This window comes from Trachurus japonicus, chromosome 10 (assembly GCF_045865225.1).
Source record: "Trachurus japonicus isolate A0001 chromosome 10, Traja_1.0".
NCBI lineage: Eukaryota > Metazoa > Chordata > Actinopteri > Carangiformes > Carangidae > Trachurus > Trachurus japonicus.
This window is the reverse complement of record NC_140916.1, coordinates 6,497,947-6,516,068: the sequence shown is the minus strand read 5'-3', so window position 1 is coordinate 6,516,068 and position 18,122 is coordinate 6,497,947. Positions and strand designations below refer to the sequence as shown.

The 18,122-nt window shown below is 40.5% G+C and overlaps 1 protein-coding gene across 2 annotated transcripts in view; it reads left to right on the top strand.

The window, feature by feature from the left end:
- Positions 1-18,122, top strand: part of lingo2 (leucine rich repeat and Ig domain containing 2) — a 216,522-nt gene that overhangs the window by 60,296 nt on the left and 138,104 nt on the right. For both annotated transcript variants that reach the window (XM_085789047.1, XM_085789046.1), the window contains exon 3: positions 11,933-12,039. The gene's annotated coding sequence lies outside the window, so the exon portion shown is untranslated. The remainder of the gene's footprint in view (positions 1-11,932; positions 12,040-18,122) is intronic.

The window sequence follows — 18,122 nt, the reverse complement described above, 5'->3', positions numbered from 1 at the left end:
TCCAGTTAGTAGCGGCTAGTGATCGATTTAAGAGGTACCTTGACTTTTGGTGCAGTGAAGATTCAATCCCCTATTGATCCTCAAAGTGTCAAGTTCTTGTTAAGGCAGCCAACACCACTTCCTGATGCAATGTCTTGGCAGGGCAAAGAATACGTCTGAGCAAAACAGAGAGAGGAGGGAGAAAGTGAAAAGGGAGAGACTGAAGTTACTGTATGAGCATATGTGTGTGGGTGTGGGCAAGAGAAGAGGAAAATAATGGCACTAACACACCAAACAAACGAAAGTCAAACAAAGGTATTGATTGTATTAGAGTCGTACAGGATGTTCACACATTTGGACTCAAAAGCTGATAAGCTGCTATTTCTCTTGAATGGGATCTGGTGGTGCAGCCCAGCACTGCCTGCTGAACTCCAGAGACTGAAATGGCGCCTACCGGCAGCACAGGGGAAACCTGAGAGAGGCTCAACTTCATGCAAATGTCCTCTCACGCAGTGAGAGCAACAACAAGACGAGGGCCAATCAAGCTAAATTTAACTCCCACCCAAAACGGGGGCTTGGAGTTGTTTACTACTCCATTTCAATAGTGGAGAGGAGATTGCTTCCAGTGCAGATACAGGACCAAAGTGTCAATCAGTCATTCCAGTTTGTGCATCTTTGTTGTATTGAAAACCATTCAGCATGGCAAGGTCAATGAAGACAAAGGACAAAGATGTTCTCTAGCCAGGAAACAAACAGCAGAACAGGAAATGAACTGTTTTCTTGTATGCAGTATGGCAGCTATGTTAGATAATAAGCAGGAAGAGCAGATTGTTGTCCGTAATACAACACAGAGCTCCAGCTAGCTACTACTTTGTATCTGCGAGCACAACATTAGAGAGGAGATGGGTTGTTATAGGGTTGTTATGTTGGATGACCTTCTCCTTAATCGCAGAGGTGGCAGATCGGGAGACACTCCTGTGTTTCATTTAGAGCAGTCAAATGTTGTTTTGAAAAGCAGTGGCAATGGACTGTTCTGACATTGAGGGTATAACAACTTGCGTTCAAAAGGAAACAAATGAAAGAAACAAGTAAAGATGACAGCCCAACAGATTCTTTGTTGACAACAGACTAGGAACGATCGACGAGGACACACACAGAATGGATAACCCTGGCTGCTGATATTTTTCCAGCAAATCACCTGATGCAGTCCATGTTTTAATGTTTTAGTCTTTCCTCCTTATGCTCCCAATCACTTTAAGGTCAACACACTTATTTGGCGCCCATCTCTTGCCACAGTGAGTGATTCAGGCCCTGACTCCACCTTCACTTTCCTCTCTAATTCTGTCGAGCTTTATGCCAGCACTGTTGATTTGCCGACCAATGACTGGTAGCTCTTCTCCAGGCTCATGCTTGGATCTCCAGCAATATTAATACTAACAATGATGTATTTGTTTTCACCTCGGAGCTGTCAATCTCTTGCAGCTCCATTGCAAATATTGCTTGAAGGATTTACGGTAACTATAATGTACTGGACTGTATATTACTATGCACATATGAGCACACAGAGCACCCAGTAATCTCTAATTCAAGCAAAATCCAAGAACCTGATTAAAGGTATTCTCTCAGGCAATAAGTAAATGGATATTGGGGGTGGGCAGTGTGGGTGGTGCTCTTCTGACACCTGTGGATATACACCAGTATATGTTATTGGCAGGAAGCCCAGATGTTCTGGCAGCTAACTGGCAGCTACAATAACTGATTATGTCAATCTGCTAGCGGTGACTGCAAGTAGCTGTTAGCGCTCTCCAGCCGGCATCACAATGTGTTGAAGTATGTTAGCAAAGGAGAAAATATGAGCATTGTCAGTAGTTCAAAAATTACAATTAACACCTCAATTATGATTGATGACCAAAGAACAAGGTTCATACATTTAGTTCTGAGATGTAGCACAGTTGTCATTTCTTACATGCCCAGCTGCTATGTTGTATGCATGGATCCAAAACAACATTACATATGTTGTTTCATGCCACAGTGTTTTGACAACAAGAGAAGGAACTTAGTTGTGCAATGTAAGAGGAATTACAGGAAGCATAACACGAACATCTGTGACTCAAGATTCCACAGTCGTGCGTATTTTCTTATCACATTAGCTCAAAGCAATCCATGTTGCTTGTGGTGATAAGCCGATTGATTTCCACCTTGGATGAAGAAAATTGAAAAACTGAAATCTTCTCTGTCAAACAACGATAATGCTCCAGTTTCTGAATGATGTTAGATGTATTTAATGCACATGAACAAATGGACTCGTTGACAAATGTGTGGCCTTGAGTCACACATGCCACTCAATAGTGGTGTGGACTGAGAGTGTAAAGAAATCCTACATGTTTGGATGGCCGACAGGGGAATCAATTAAAAGGATGCAGATAAAGTCTGACATTCCTGCTAACACCAAAGAGATTTTATCTGTGGGATGACGAGTGCTTGAGCTGGGCTTGAGTTTGATTGGGGCGTCCTCTCTGACAGCTGTGGCTGCAGAGAGACGCAAGGTTGAACTGGCTTTTTCGTGTATGGCATGTGTGTTCTTTGTTACCCTCTCAATAATGTGTATTTTGTATAATAGAATATGGTTTATACAGATAATATATGATATTTACTGTAAATTGATGTTAATCTGTGATAATGGCACACATGCAAGTTGTCACAATTTGATGATAGTTATTTTGGCAAACTCAACTTTGTGTTATAAAGTACCATTTATTATCGGTTAAACGCTATTATACAAAGTACTAGGGGACAAATTGGGGTGTCACTTAGAGACAGATATTTTTGAGAAATAACATAATCCTAATTGTCCAGAAACCAGTATCCCATCTGCGTCATTGTCACCCATGAAATTAAATTTTCACAAGACTAGCTCTGAGTTGATAGAAAATGCTTCAGGTACCAAAGGAAAAAAAAAAAGAAGAACATTTCAGATTCAATTTCTTTTTACAATGGTCAGTAATTTTTGGGGGACATTGCGATGTTTAAGTGATATTATACTTTTAAAGTGTTTTTTAAGTGCTGTAGTTGTCAACTTAAACCTGCATTGTCTGTGAAGATAGTTAACTGGATGTGGATTGGATTGTCTTTCTAACCACACCCTTAATGTGAAGATGAGAGGCAATGGAGCGCCGGATGAAACTAATGTACTGTATGTGTTTTGCTATGCAAATTCAGAGATAACAAGAATTGAGCCCTTCAGATGCAGACTGTTTGGTAAACATGTCGCCTGCCTTGTATTTCCAGCAGAAACAGTTCATACTTTTTTCATGTTGACCTTTTGATGATGTGTTATGAAGACTTGCCTGCATCCTTACATAAACGATTTGAGTTACAGAGCACAGAGCTAATGTCATTTTCCTCGTTTGCTTTGCACAGGGCAGGCACACGTTAAAACCAGTGGTGTTGAAGTTATGGCTGTATTCTGTATATTGTTGGCTTGACCAGAGGATTTGTGTTGTTTTTCCATTTTTCAGGTAAGGCTGTGTGTGTGTGTGGTAGGTGTGGAACATCTTGGTTTTCATTTCTGTGTTCATTTTAACAGGTTAGAGTGGACACGCTGGCTGTGAGGCATGTTGATCACACACTGTGTGGCATGATGTAGACATGAAGCATCTTGTTTGTTATTTGTGCTTGATGGATGATGCCCCTTGCAAAAATAGATATGGAAAGACTTGTAGATAGTCATGTTGACATAATAGCGGAAAAATTACTTTCCACTATGGTCGCCCTACTGTACTGTATATGTCTGTGAATCTGAATATGTCACTGGCATATAGAATATATACTTTTCAAGCATTTTTCTAGTCACATTTTCTCTCAAAAACCAATCAGAAATCAATTTATAAATGCAAATGACGTCCAACATCGGAGTAGCCTGCTAAAAGAGAAAGATGGAGCTATAGTAGCAGCAATGCAGCAGACACGCAGCTGGTTATGAACATACATACACCTATGCAAGCTGCAGTTCAGCACACAACTGCTGGTGCAAGAAATGTACAGCTGTAAGTGACAGGCCTTGCGTTGTGTGCACTTTGAGACAGGGATGGAGAAATCCCTTCAGTCAGTGGTGATGGGATTATAATATATTGTCTCACAAGCATTTGTATCCATCATAGTAGCTGAAGGGTGAATTCAAATAGAATTAATTCATTAAACCTATCATCTAGTGCCTCATATTGGACAGAACGAATATAATAGTCCAAATGACAGATAATGTCTGTTAGCAAATTCACACCAAATGAGGCGAGTTTACAGTAAGTTAACTATTCACTTGTGTTTCAGTTGCTTATGTCAGCAGGAATTAACCGTTTTTCTAGTGAGCTGAACAGCTCTCAAACCCTCACTTCTTCCAGCAGGGAAACAACCGGATGTGGACTAGCTCATGAAAATTGAGACATCCAGCACAATGCAGTGCTATATTTCCATAAGTCTTTTTTCTCTCAATCTGCCTCCATGAAATCCTTTTTGATCGTGTGCAATCCCTCCTCAGTACCTGGCTGCTGACCATTTTCTACACACAAATGTCCATTTGGCATGAAGAATGCAGCAGACATGATTCTGTTTAACATTTCCAAGCCGGACAAATTGGGCTAAGATACCAGCTGTTAAGCATGGGAAGGCTAATCAGTTTAGCAGAATGCTGAGGATTATGTAGTCAAAGAAGAGTTGTTGTTCTAAACACAATATACTGCAGAGGACAGCACATCTGCTGTTGGTTTCGTTATCTGAGCTATTTCTTCGTGTTCGTTCTGGAAGCTCGTCTTAGCCTTGTTATTTGCTTGCTGCTGTTTACCACAGGCCTGTTGTGAAGTGAGTGTCCAATTAACAGTGGATTTGGTGGCATGTGCTATCACATCAGGTTTCCCAGAGTCTCACATCATGTCTGTGCCTGTGTGGCGGGGTGTGAGGGCTTTAGGCCAGCAGTTTTAAATCACTTCCCTCAGCTAAATGTACTGCATAAAACATTGCACACTTGCATGTGATTAAAAGGAAAGAGACACAGGCACAGTCTGAGACAGGGTTTGTAAGACCAACGTCATGTATTCTGAGTATGAATAGAAACATCACAAAATAATAATGTCAACGATAATTAGACATGAGGTGATTTGACGAATGTGACTACATATCATCATAGTAACAAAAGCATAAGCACGCTTATCCAAAAGGCCTGTTTTCAGTTTACTTGTGTTACTCTCATTCAAATTGTTGGCAATTTCAATAATTCATTAATATCTAAGATCAGTGTCACATATAGTATGACTTTTACAGGTCCTATGGATGTTTTAGGTTGTAACCCAGTTAGACTTGAGCTACAACACATGTTGTGCAACAACATCTGGTCACATGAGAGATAAAAACATGGCAGCTGCAGCTCCACATGAAGCCACAGGTAAAAATAAAAAGCAGATGTGATGTAATGTTAACATTAAGATGTACTTAATGCACAGCAGGGTAAATGATACAGTTTAAAGCGTTACTTCTCTGAGAATCTCATTCATATCCCAAATCGGTGCTGTAATTATATAACCTAAAACTGGGACTGTGTGCCCTACCCTCTATATGTCAGCTTCTCCTTAGAGTTTCAGCTCAGAGAGTATATCACGGTTTAACGGAGCAGTAAAGAGTCAAGAAGTCTGTTGTGTGGTGTCTGGTTGAGCAACTTTTCTACAGGTTCTTTAGTTTAAAAAAAAAAATCTGTGTTTATCTGGTTCAAATGCTTGATGCTAGTGAGTGCAGGAGTTGTTCATAACGAGAACTGCTTTTCACAGTGTACTTCATAACCCTTGTGGTAAAGGCATGAGAGGATGGCCACTCTGGTGCCCTATCTGCAAGTTGACAACTAGCCTCATAAAAAAAAGGTCCCAAGGTTGAGACACTGCAGGAGTCGGACACCTAATATTGCTATAAGCAATAATGCAATAAAGCTTTGTTTAAGGGAATACCCGTGTAGCTTCAAAGTGTGGTCACAGAGCTCTCAACATGGGGCCAGAGTCTTTTCCTGTGCCAGCCTTTTTTATTTTATTCCAAAGGGGTTCTTTTGTTTTTTCAGTATATTGCCTTTTTTTAACTTCCAAATGGTTATTTCATTTTTGTTTTCATTTTTAGTATTATAAGTCATCTGGCATGTGGATTTACCTTTATCTTTTTTATCCATCTGTGTATGTTTGAAGTACTGACATTGTTCCCTTTGTCTTTTATCCGAGCTGCTTGCATATACAGTATATCCGTTTGCAAAGAGTTACCTCTGACACAGAAGTTTCCATGATTTCTTTGTGACATTTTCATGACCTTTTGGACTAATAATCTGTTCCCACACTGTCTGTTTTATTCACTTTTCCTTTTGTTTGTAAAGAAAAAAAAAGTAAGAGAGCTGAATTTGCTTTTTGTCTATTCTGTTTTATTCTCTTTGAAGAGAGACAGATGAAAAGGAGGAAATTGTGGGGGTGGGGGTGAGGGTGCAGTTGCTTTCATAAAGCTACTGCAGGCAATATGGATCGGAGGCTGGCAGCACATCTCTATACATGTACAGTATACCTGATTTACACCATCTAATCGAGTGTCAAAATATGTACTATGCTGTCATTTCCATCAGCTACTTTACTGCTGAGTTGAAAATAGTACTTCTCTTCATTTTGTAATGATAATTAATTGCATTGTGTGCTGCACTTTTAGTTTGAATTGTATAATACTGAAAATAGCAGGTATTTAATCTGCAACTACTGTGCTACCTCCTCCGTCTCTGAGACATCAGACATCTTCATCTATGGCAGTAAAAGCAAACACAACATAAATCAAAACAATGTGTTATAGAAGCACTTATAATTCTGATTGTAATAGTCACTTTAATAGCTCCATGTCCTAGACACTGCAAAAGAAGATATCTATTATCAAATCAATAATGCTCTCTGTAATTCAAGTGCGTCACCATACTGCTTACTAATGCAATCCAGCAGTATAATATTTTGAGGGGGCTGCATATGTTTGGGAATGAACATTGCACAAACATGGCACAGTTTTGAGAAAATATTTCAAAACTTCTCATGTGATTATAGTAAGCCTCAAATAAGAGTGCATCCACAAATATGACCACTGCCAATGAGAGACTTAGACATATGAGTTCAATCAAAGCCAGAACATACTCAGACACAAGGACGTATTGTCTTTAGGGCTCCTTACTGTGCATGTAATTTGATTGAGCTTTAGATCAATGCAGCTGTGCCAAAAAGCCTCTTCAGCCATGGTCGTGTCATCAGTTGAATTGAATGCACAAAGTTCGACTTGCCCTTTGTGTCTCGCTACATACTGAAAGCGCTGCCTGGGGTGTGGGCTGAGTAACACTGTTGCAGATGATGACTCCAGCCCTGTCTTAAGTCTGGCTGAGTTCAGACTATGAAACCCACCAAATTGAAATGTGAAATAATTCATACCAGAGGATGTAAAGTCAGGTCATAAATCCAGTGGGGATATGGTGAGGTGCTACACAAACTTAAGGAAACTCGGAAAATGAAAGAGTTTCCGCTCACAGGAAAGTCAGTAACCTGCGGGACTGAACTGACAGGAAAGAAAAAAAAAATACAACACATAAAAGCAAATGAAAAATTCCAGTTGTGGTGATACATGCAAAACACGATAGAGAAAATCAGATGAACTACCTTAAAGCTTGAGAATGATACCTGTTCAACTTCTAAAAGCAGGACATCGGCAGTTTGTGGTATTTACGTAACAAGGACAAAAAGACAGTGAATAAGCATTGGAGTGAGTTGAGCCTTGTTGACAGTGTGGCCTTTTGTTCCTGGCGAGGACAGTTGCTAGATTGAACTGATCTGACTTTAGAGCCTAACCATTTATCTTGGTCAGTCATATCTGATCTGTGGCTGTCAAGTGGAGACGTAAGTAGAGGGCTCCTCTGAGAAATAAACTGCATGGAGAGCTAGCGAGGGGTCTGCTTTACCTCGGTGGATGGAGGCAGCTTTTCACGAGTAACTACTGCTCTCTCAGAATTAAATGATTAGTCACATAATAATAAAAACATGCAACTCCCTTTTTTTTTTAGTTATGATCTTGTGAGAATTTGTTGAGTCCTATTGGATCATGGATATGATATTATGTTGAATTCAAGTAATTACTGATTAACACATAAACAGAGCACTGATTTCTCAATCATACCCCTATGCAACACTAGCCAAAATAATTTCAAATTTAATTGCAGCTGTAACAACATAATCAGGGGTGCAAACTTGTCACCTTTCGGCGAAATTCGCAGTGTTGGATCCCAAATGGGTCATTTGTGTGATTCGTGTAAATCCACAATAAAAAAATGCACCTGTGTCTTTAAGGTGCGTGCACCTTATCTGGATGAAAACAAGTGGATGAAACAACGGCTTTGATGCGACTGCCACAGTTGTTGGATTTAATCAATGAGACCAACATTAATCTCCTATAAAGACTTTAACCAGCCAGCGGTAAACCTCTAAAAACTTCACAACATATTATGGTAATATTTTGTGAACAATACACTAAAAAAATGTTGATTTTATAATAGTAGTGGTGTAGTAGTAGGTTAAAAGGTGAAATGGAGAAACATGTCTCATTACTTTACTCCAGTTGATGCTGTTGGTCCTGCAGCCATATTTTCCACTGTGAGCTGTTCACTTAAATTCACCTCACTCCACATACCCCCCCCTCCCTCCATGAAAAGATAAATAAGTAAGTCAAAAAAAAAAAGAAAAAAGAAAATGTAAAGATTGGATTGGCACAGTTGCAGCTCAGCACTGTCACTCCAATTTCGAAGGCTGTGAACTGATCCTTTTGGCCGTGTCTTCCACTACCTGGGCCATTTCTAAGCCACAGATGATAATCCTCAAGGGGACCTCATTAAGTCTTTGCTCCAATTAAGCCATGCTCATTTTGCCGCGGCACAATTGCTCTGTACCACAGTGCACAAATCCTCCAACAGTGGATTAGGCTGATCAGTGGGTGGGATGAAAATAGCAGCAGTGGTAAATCAGTGGGAAAGGTGAGCATTTCTTAGGGGTCAGTGGCCACCACTCGCCTGTCCGCTGGTACTGTATGCATCGAACAATTTGATTCCGAGGAAACTATATCACATTGTGAAATTATAGTAAATTTGTCGCCGCTGTAGATTCGGCCTAGTTAAGTGGCTCAAATGTGGCTTAGCATGTGGAATCACTGAGCAGTGCAATACTGCTGAACTTTGATATAGTGAGTAAATTCCATCTGGCATTAAGACTTTTGGAGTCTAAATTTTTCTTATCCTTTTAGATTTTCATAATCCAGTTGAAGTACGGATGAGAGTGGTGGGATAAGTCGTCTTCACATCGCGACTCCCCACCATACCTTTCTTTTACAAAAAGATGGTAAATGTGAGTTGTCATAATGACAGTATTTAAATTGTCAACATTAGACGAGTTAACAGGCTGTAGTGATTTTCACACATCGAGAAAATGGAAAGTAAAACTCAACTGTGAAAGTATCTTGGTACGACCGAGTGAAGGTCATTCACACTGTGAAGTACTGGTTGAAAAAACAAAAAACACAGTGACACACAAACACACACTACATTTTAAAGGGTACCTAGGGGTTTTACTGGTGTTCAACTGACCTTATTCTCAGTCTGGGAGCAGGTGAATCTGAATTAGGAGTGACATTAGCAAGAGTGACATGCATTATGAAATATTACTTCCTGTTTCATCATGCATATTGAGTTTCCAAGTCATGCAGAACTCCACCAGTCAAAGGAATTGATTTTATTGATAAGCTTTCAACCAAGTAAAGACATACTTGAAAGCTGTTAAGAACAGATCTGACCACCAAATCTTTCTGCTGACAGCTGTCTCTGTACTCTTTAAAATACATTTACAAACATTTGATGTGCTGTTGTTTTTTAATTATTATTATTATTATTAACCCATCACTTTGTTCCCCTTAAATTGGGACAGTCATTGATGTCTGCATCATAAGCATAATTCATTATATCATGCATCATGTCTTATTATGCCATCAGTTTGGGTTGAGCTGCCTTTAATGTTCAGCCAAAACAGACAATATTGCTGACACACAAATGTCACATTCACCTTAATAGACCTTGATAGCACCTCGTAAGATATATATATATAAATAGTGACGGGAACAAGTAAACCATTGTTTCACACACACACACACACACACACACACACACACACACACACACACACACACACACACACACACGCACACACTGTGGTTTCTGTTCAGTCAGTTTCGTGTTTAATTTTGGCTGCCTTACGGTTGACTGAACATGCTGCTCTCTCCCACTCTTCTGTCAACTCAGAGAACCGCAGCCACAGCAAGTGTGGGTGACTGCAAACTAACCAAGTACTAGTGATTCCTTAAAGAACCTTCTAATGAAAAATAACATTTCTAACCTTGTTAACATGTCGTCCGTAGAACTTTTATATGACGCAGCCAATGGCATGAGGAAAATAAGTAGTCAGCATTTCAATCTTGGAACTATAATGTACCAGAAAATGGACTGAGTCATCCAGGGTTTTGTATGTCACAAACAAAGGGAACCAGTCCTGTCAAATCACAGGGAAGGAACACGACAAACATGAAACCTTGTCGATACAGAACATAGTTTGCTTTAACACACCCATGGCCACTCCTTCAGACATTGCCACTTACATGCTAACAGTATAACGAACATAGGATGGTTAAAGGGATAGTTCACCCAAAATTGAAATTTCACTCATTATCTACTCACCCTCATGTCGACTAAGGGCTGGGAGAAGTTTCAGAGTTAACGGTTATATAACGGTTGCAAATGGATACCAACTGTCTTCGTAACAAAAAGACACACCAAAAAACATCCAAATACCTCCATGTAATGTAATGTCCGTCTTGTATTGAAGCCCCAAAATGCGAAATTGTCCCGAAAAAAAGGGTTAGCTAACCCTAACCCTATATTTCAAGCTTGTTTTGTAGCGGAAGCTTCTCGAAGTTCCTCTTCCCGGTTCGTCAAATTTGGACGAACTGGGAAGAGGAGCTTCCGCTACAAACAAGCTTGTAATATAGACTTATTTCATTTTTTTCGGGACAATTTCGCATTTTGGGGCTTCAATACAAGACAGACATTACATACGAGCAGCATGGAGGTATTTGGATGTTTTTTGGTGTGTCTTTTTGTTACAAAGACAGTTGGTATCCATTTGCAACCGTTATGGACATGCACTGCTACGCCGAGACCACCTGTAACTCAGAGAAGGCACGGAGGACTCTGAAACTTCTCCCAGCCCTTAGTCGACATGAGGGTGAGTAGATAATGAGTGAAATTTCAATTTTGGGTGAACTATCCCTTTAAGACATTTACTATTCTGTTAGGTATGTTAGTCTGTCACAGTTTGAGTCATGTTTGGCTGTCTCTATGATGGTTCCTACTGTATAACACATCAGACTGCTCTTTCACCTGTTAACCTCGCACCAGCCAGGGTTTTCTAACGTGCATTTCAACAATGTGTGTGAGTCGGTCAATCGGTCAGTCAATAGGCCACGTTCACTGTCTGAGGCTGAACTGCAGAACTGAATGGCACAAGCCCTGCAAATGCTACGCACCTGTCTTCTCCATCTGAAATGATGGAGTAATGAACCATCCTCTAGTCTGGCAGCTGTTTAGGCAGAAAAAATGATCAGGCAAGAACCAGGCAAGGGAAGGAATACTGTGCATGTATTATGTGGGTCTTTTTCTTGCCTGCTACCCTGGTGTAGATTAGCTAATGTTCCTTCTTGGACTGACATTTCTTTAAGAATATTTATCCTGGATCGCTAGGCATTCGCGGAGGCTGAGTCGGTTAAAGTTGTGAGCTCACTCTCCATGTCTGCTCTGATTTGTGTTACTTTTGTTTTCTTTCAGACCCTGGAGTTAAGTGACCTGTGAATAGAGTCACACTGGGGATTTTCTAAAGGACTTCCTGGCTTCTGCAAGACTGTAGGGACATCTGACATTGGGAAGCCCCGCAGGTATGTCAAGATAAATCCATTTCATCTGGTAATTGTGGCTTTTTAATTCACTTCTCATGTCAGTTTGGGATTAAAATGTTGGTTTAGAATAAAATAAAAGACAACAAAATAAATTTCAGACAATATTCTGCTAAAAATCCTCAACAGCTACATACCTGCTGACGCAAGGACATACAGTAGGCACATGTGCACAAACTGTACTCAACATAATCTATAATGAACTTACGCACTCTAATTTGGTAATGTAAGAGATGAAGCCATACGTAAAAGAAGGCAGGAAAAAAACAAAACAATGAGCATTTATGTGAGTCACGGGTGATGCACAAGCAAGTCATGTGTATTTAAGTGAATATTCAGCTAGCAGGCCTGATGTCACTGGGCCATCTGCTCCAGTGTTTGGGTCCCCTGACAGCGGAAGCTCAATTACCCCCAGTTTATAGTATATCACAGATAATTAACAGGTTTGTTATCCTCAACTTGTGATTAAATTTGATTCTCAGCGTCGCATGGCTTACAGTTTTTCCTCAACATGTGTGGCTAATAGAGAAATTGCGATGTTGGTAACTACAATCAATATGGTATGCGTTGCAGGGTAATAGAAAATGCATGTCAGATTCCTCCTAATGGTCAGGCTCTGCACCACCATGTCCTCATTTCTGTGAAATACACTGCAGCAAGCGAGGGGGAAAAAAAGGGTTTTGCTGGTGTTGTTCTTTTCAGAAATTCTAACAATATAGTTTATGGACATGGAACAGGATGTGCGCTTCCTATGAGTCATAAGAGGTTGGTGTCATGACAGTTCATTTAATATGATTCAAGCGACCAAGCAACATTTGGTTGAATGTAGGTTGCATCATCAGGTAACCAAAAAAAAAAAAATGGTGACAGGATGTGTAATGTCACTGTTAGTCTGAGAATGCACACTGAGGAGAGCTGATGTTGATATTTTGTTGGTTTAAGTTGTGTTGTTATAAATAACCAAAATCATAACATTAAAGGGATAGTTCACCCAAAATTGAAACTTCACTCATTATCTACTCGCCCTCATGTCGACTAAGGGCTGGGAGAAGTTTCAGAGTTATCCGTGGCTTCACTGAGTTACAGGGGGTCTCGGTGTAGCAGTGCATGTCCATATAACGGTTGCAAATGGATACCAACTGTCTTCGTAACAAAAAGACACACCAAAAACATCAAAATACGGCAATGCTGCTCGTATGAAATGTCCGTCGTGTATTGAAGCCCCGAAATGCGAAATTGTCCTGAAAAAAATGAAATAAGTCTATATTTCAAGCTTGTTTTGTAGCAGAAGCTTCTCGAAGCTCCTCTTCCCGGTTTGTCAAATTTGGACAAACTGGGAAGAGGACAGACCCTGGTTCGTCTAAATTTGACGAACCGGGAAGAGGAGCTTCTGCTACAAACAAGCTTGAAAAATAGACTTATTTCATTTTTTTCGGGACAATTTTGCATTTCGGGGCTTCAATACAAGACGGACATTACATACAAGCAGCATGGAGGTATTTGGATGTTTTTTGGTGTGTCTTTTTGTTACGAAGACAGTTGGTATCCATTTGCAACCGTTATATGGACATGCACTGTTACGCCGAGACCCCCTGTAACTCAGAGAAGCCACGGAGGACTCTGAAACTTCTCCCAGCCCTTAGTCGACATGAGGGTGAGTAGATAATGAGTGAAATTTCAATTTTGGGTGAACTATCGCTTTAAAATAACATCAATGGTTTTGATGCCAACTTCGCATTGCATATCATATTGTAAGATCTTTTTAATATTAGAAATGCTGTTACATTGACATCTGGTGCCCCTGATGGTAAACAAGCTGTATCTATCATTTGCAAGTGGGTATGCAGCTGTAGACACAAGACATACCTAAAGGGAAGATATTGAATCAGAAAATAAAAAGCAGAGCCAGCCTTGTGGACAGGCTTGTCTCATCTTAGTAATTACATTTTGTCAAGAGAGAGGAGAAAAAAGGGGGGAAATATGTTTATTCTGCTGAATCACCAGCCACAACATTGCCTCCAAATGCTTTGGGGCATCAAAGTGACATTTACTTACCATAGGGTAGAGATGACCCAGAATGACCTGAAGGGTGTCGCACACGTCTAGCCAACTTGCTCAAGTGCTTGCCCTCAAAAGCCATCGCTGTATGTTTCCAGTCAAACCTAATGGGTCTGGTTAGGTTTTCTACCATTTGCCTTTCATGTCACTCTTTCAATAAATGAACCAAAGGGAGATGTGGCATGAAAGACTGGGACCGGTTGGAAATTAATGTGATCACGTCGGGGGTGGGAATGTGCAGAACGGTGTGTGGAAAGAAAATGTTTCTCCCTGAACTCCCCTGCTGCCGTGAGGCATAACACAATTAGACTTTAGATTGTTTTTTCTTCTCCCTCTGCCCATCTGATTTCTGCTCTTGCCAGGCTATTCTCTTTCATCTGTTTTATTCCTCTGTATTGTCATAATGTAGCAGACCCTGAGTGCTCTCACAGATCACTGGTACAGCTTATCAGTGAAGTGGTGCCGCTTCAAATTGGGTCCCTTAATTTAGTCTCTCTACATTCATTCTCAGAATTACACTTTGAGGGGGAAAGGCTGTAGTGTTGGAGAGGAAAGATAAACATACTCTAGGTAGAACAATCTAGACTAGTACATGGAAATCTCACGCAAAGTTGAGGAAATCAAGCAAGAAGGAAATCTGTGTTTTCAGCTCTTAGCTTCTGGAAATGTCCGTCCTGATCAGTCCTGAACAATGTCGGAGAGAGGGGTGAAAGTTAGGTTAACATCAGGCAAAAGTTCAAATGCAGGGGGAAAAAAAATCAGCTAGTCTGTCTCTGTCAGGGAACTTTTCACCATCCAAATAATCACAGATCTCACGTTTGCACCCATTTTATTGTGTGGCATGTTATTCTGTCCTCCATTTAAAGCCGCCTCTCAGTTCTCCTCCAAGCCTCTTCAAACGCTCCCATTGAATAGACATGTGCACAATGGTCATGACCATAAGACATGAACATATTCATGAGATTGTATTTGAACCTTGATGATACTGCCATGTTTTATTATTCATGCAGAAGGGCAGGTGAGGCTGGTCTCTGAAGAAAGGGCGAAACTAACCATGTAACCTACATAAATTCTTACCTCTTTCAAAAACGTTTGCTGAAAATGGTGAGTTTCAGTGCATGTCATACTGTTGTCATAATCATATAGTGAAATTTATGCCGGAAACTTGTAAGCTGCTTTACAGAGTCTGAACTTAATTTATATAAAAAAATAAATTAAAACAGCTCTGTATTCTGTGTGAACCCATGATACAAATTATATTCAATCAGAGTTAGATAGGTGGTATCTGCAAAACATAAACGAGGGATAGGAATTATTATCAACATGCATACCAACAAGATACTAGATGTACTGAATGATCAGTTTGGTTTCACAGCATACAGTATGGTTGCAGCTGTGCACAGTACTAAACCAATGTGCCTGGTAATTTTTACTGAGTTTCATGGGTATATTTACCTACTGTCTGCTTCCTACTTTAGGATATTTTCCGTTCCATTTTCTGACTTGTTGTTAGATGCTGATATTTCATGTGCTTGTTTCAAACATCACCCAGAACAGCTGTCTCCAAAATTTACATGTCAAATTGTTTTTTAGGCATTACTCATGATGGTGAGAGTTGAAACAATATTCATCTGTGGCCACACTTTTACTGGAACAAACGTAAAGGCATGATTAAGCCATTAAGGCCACATCTGCCAGCCTAATTCCTTTTTAATTTGCAGAGAACTCTGCTGTATATTGGCTACAGTGGATGTGACATTTTAATTAAGCAAGGGCTGTAAAAATGATTACCACGAGGTTGCAGAGGGATACTACTTATAGTGAATAGTAACCAGAGGTCCACGCTTGCTACCACTGCCAAAACCGGCACACCCCAAAAATCACGCTGACCTCCCTCCCTCTATCATCACAGCAATCTGTGTCACACATCGCACAAGTGGTGGAAAGAGAAAGGTGGAGGCAGGTGAAATTCATTTGCCTCTGTTGAGTATGAATATACTGCTTTCATACCAGTTAACCCAGTACTGTTTTATAGGAATCCTTGGACTTTACGGCTGAGCTTATTACATCAGTATATTTAAATCTATTTTAAAGACTTTTTTTTCCACGGTAAATCCCTCTTGAGATTTACTTTTTTTATACTGCCTTTGGCATAAACACTGGGACTCGAAATAGAACTAGATTAATTTGACACACAGAATGCCAACTTGAAATACTAAAATACAGACAGAAGCCGTGGATGGTTATGGTAAATGCTGTAAATATGTAAAACTAAATGATGTACGGTTTGCATTGATAATTTCTTATTTATTACACGAGCGCAACACATACTCAGGGCAGGACTGACAGATCGGAAACCACTAAATCTGGGAACTGGCATCTGCGTGGTTTATTTCCCATCAGAAGGCGAGAGCAGACGCCAGCCTCTTGAATTTTCCGAAAATCATTCAAAACATCAGGCTGCTTTTGTGTTTCATGACTCTCAGAAATCTTGATGCCGAGCATTTTATCATATCGATTACAATGGACGATGTGTCATATTCAAATGTATGTCAGCATTAATCAACTCCGAGCGAAATTGAAATGGGAAAAGAGAGTCCATTTGTCTTTATCAGTCAGTCGCTAGTGTGAATCTCCATGTTTACTGGTAATGTATGTGCTGGCGACGTGAGCGGTTTTCTCCCTCCCTTTACCATCTTGTGTCTGCAGTGAAGCTGTTCAATTATACAAGGGGGAAGAGTGTGACTGTGCCAAGCTGCTCTCCAGCACATATACTGTAACTGTGTGACAAAAGGATTTTCAACCATAGCATTGGTGCAACACATTTTCATACAGAACCCTGATCCTGATGTAATGTTTACAGTCAGCGAGTGTATCTGCAGAAGGAAGTCTAGCCTCAGAACTTTTCAGATCTTAAAAGAGTACAGAGAACGTTTACAGCTTCAAATTTACCAGTTGAAGTTAAGTGAATAGGATTTTTCCTGACCGTGTGTACTGTAGGGTTCATGAATATGTATGTGCAGCCGAGGAACTGCCTTGGTTAGCAGCGCAACTCTCTCCACAGCTTTCACGCTCGGCACCACTTCAGCACACGACTTGACATTATCATCATGCATTATTATATTGTCACTTTAATGATAAACATGTTCTGGGGACATTCAACAGAGTCCCATGAAATGGTTTGATAAAAACTTCCGTGTGCAAGGACGTTGGAAATATCACCACACCATTCAGGCATCAGAGGCACAGAGCGAGCGTTGGTAGCATGCAATTATCATCGACTGGGGGATTTTAGGGTTTTTGCAAAACATTCTGTGCACATCCTTGTCAAAGCAGTTTGACTGGTATAGTGAGTGGGATGTGGCAGACAAACAAAAGAGGGTGAGGGCTGTCTGAAAGCGGCGATGTGTTAGTGGAGTTGTCTGTTCTGACTAATGTTGCAAAGCCAAAGCACAGAGAAGCAGTCAGCACAGTGGACAGCTCCGCTCTGTGTTGTGTTCTCTTCAGGACCTTGGGCAGCTCCCTGAGGATCTGACCGCAGCCATAGACGGCTCATCTACTGGATGGAAACCTGTGTGTACTCCTTTCCTCCTTGTTCTTCACTCGACGTGCCCGCTGTTCTTCTCGTTTTTGGCAAAAGAAGAACCAGATGAACCAGAATTCAAATAACTCAGTAAGCCTGACTGATGAACTGAGATTAATAGGTCAGCGAGCTAACTTTGTGCTTAACTGGTTTAGCTGGCTTTTTGGTCTCATGAACTCACTCTCTTGTCAGGTAACCATGGAAACCTATTACTAAACGAGCCCAGAGCCTATATGATGTCCTGGATACTGGCTAATGGTTTGTTTGCAGATATTTTTTTCCAGTAGGAGCTTAAAGCAGACAAAAGCTGCGTTCAAATGAAACATGTAATGATCTGTAGATTCAAGAGAGAGCTGCCATGTTCACACCTGCGTGTGTATGTGTGAGTTCAAAATGGCCACTCTGAGGCCACACTGAACAATCT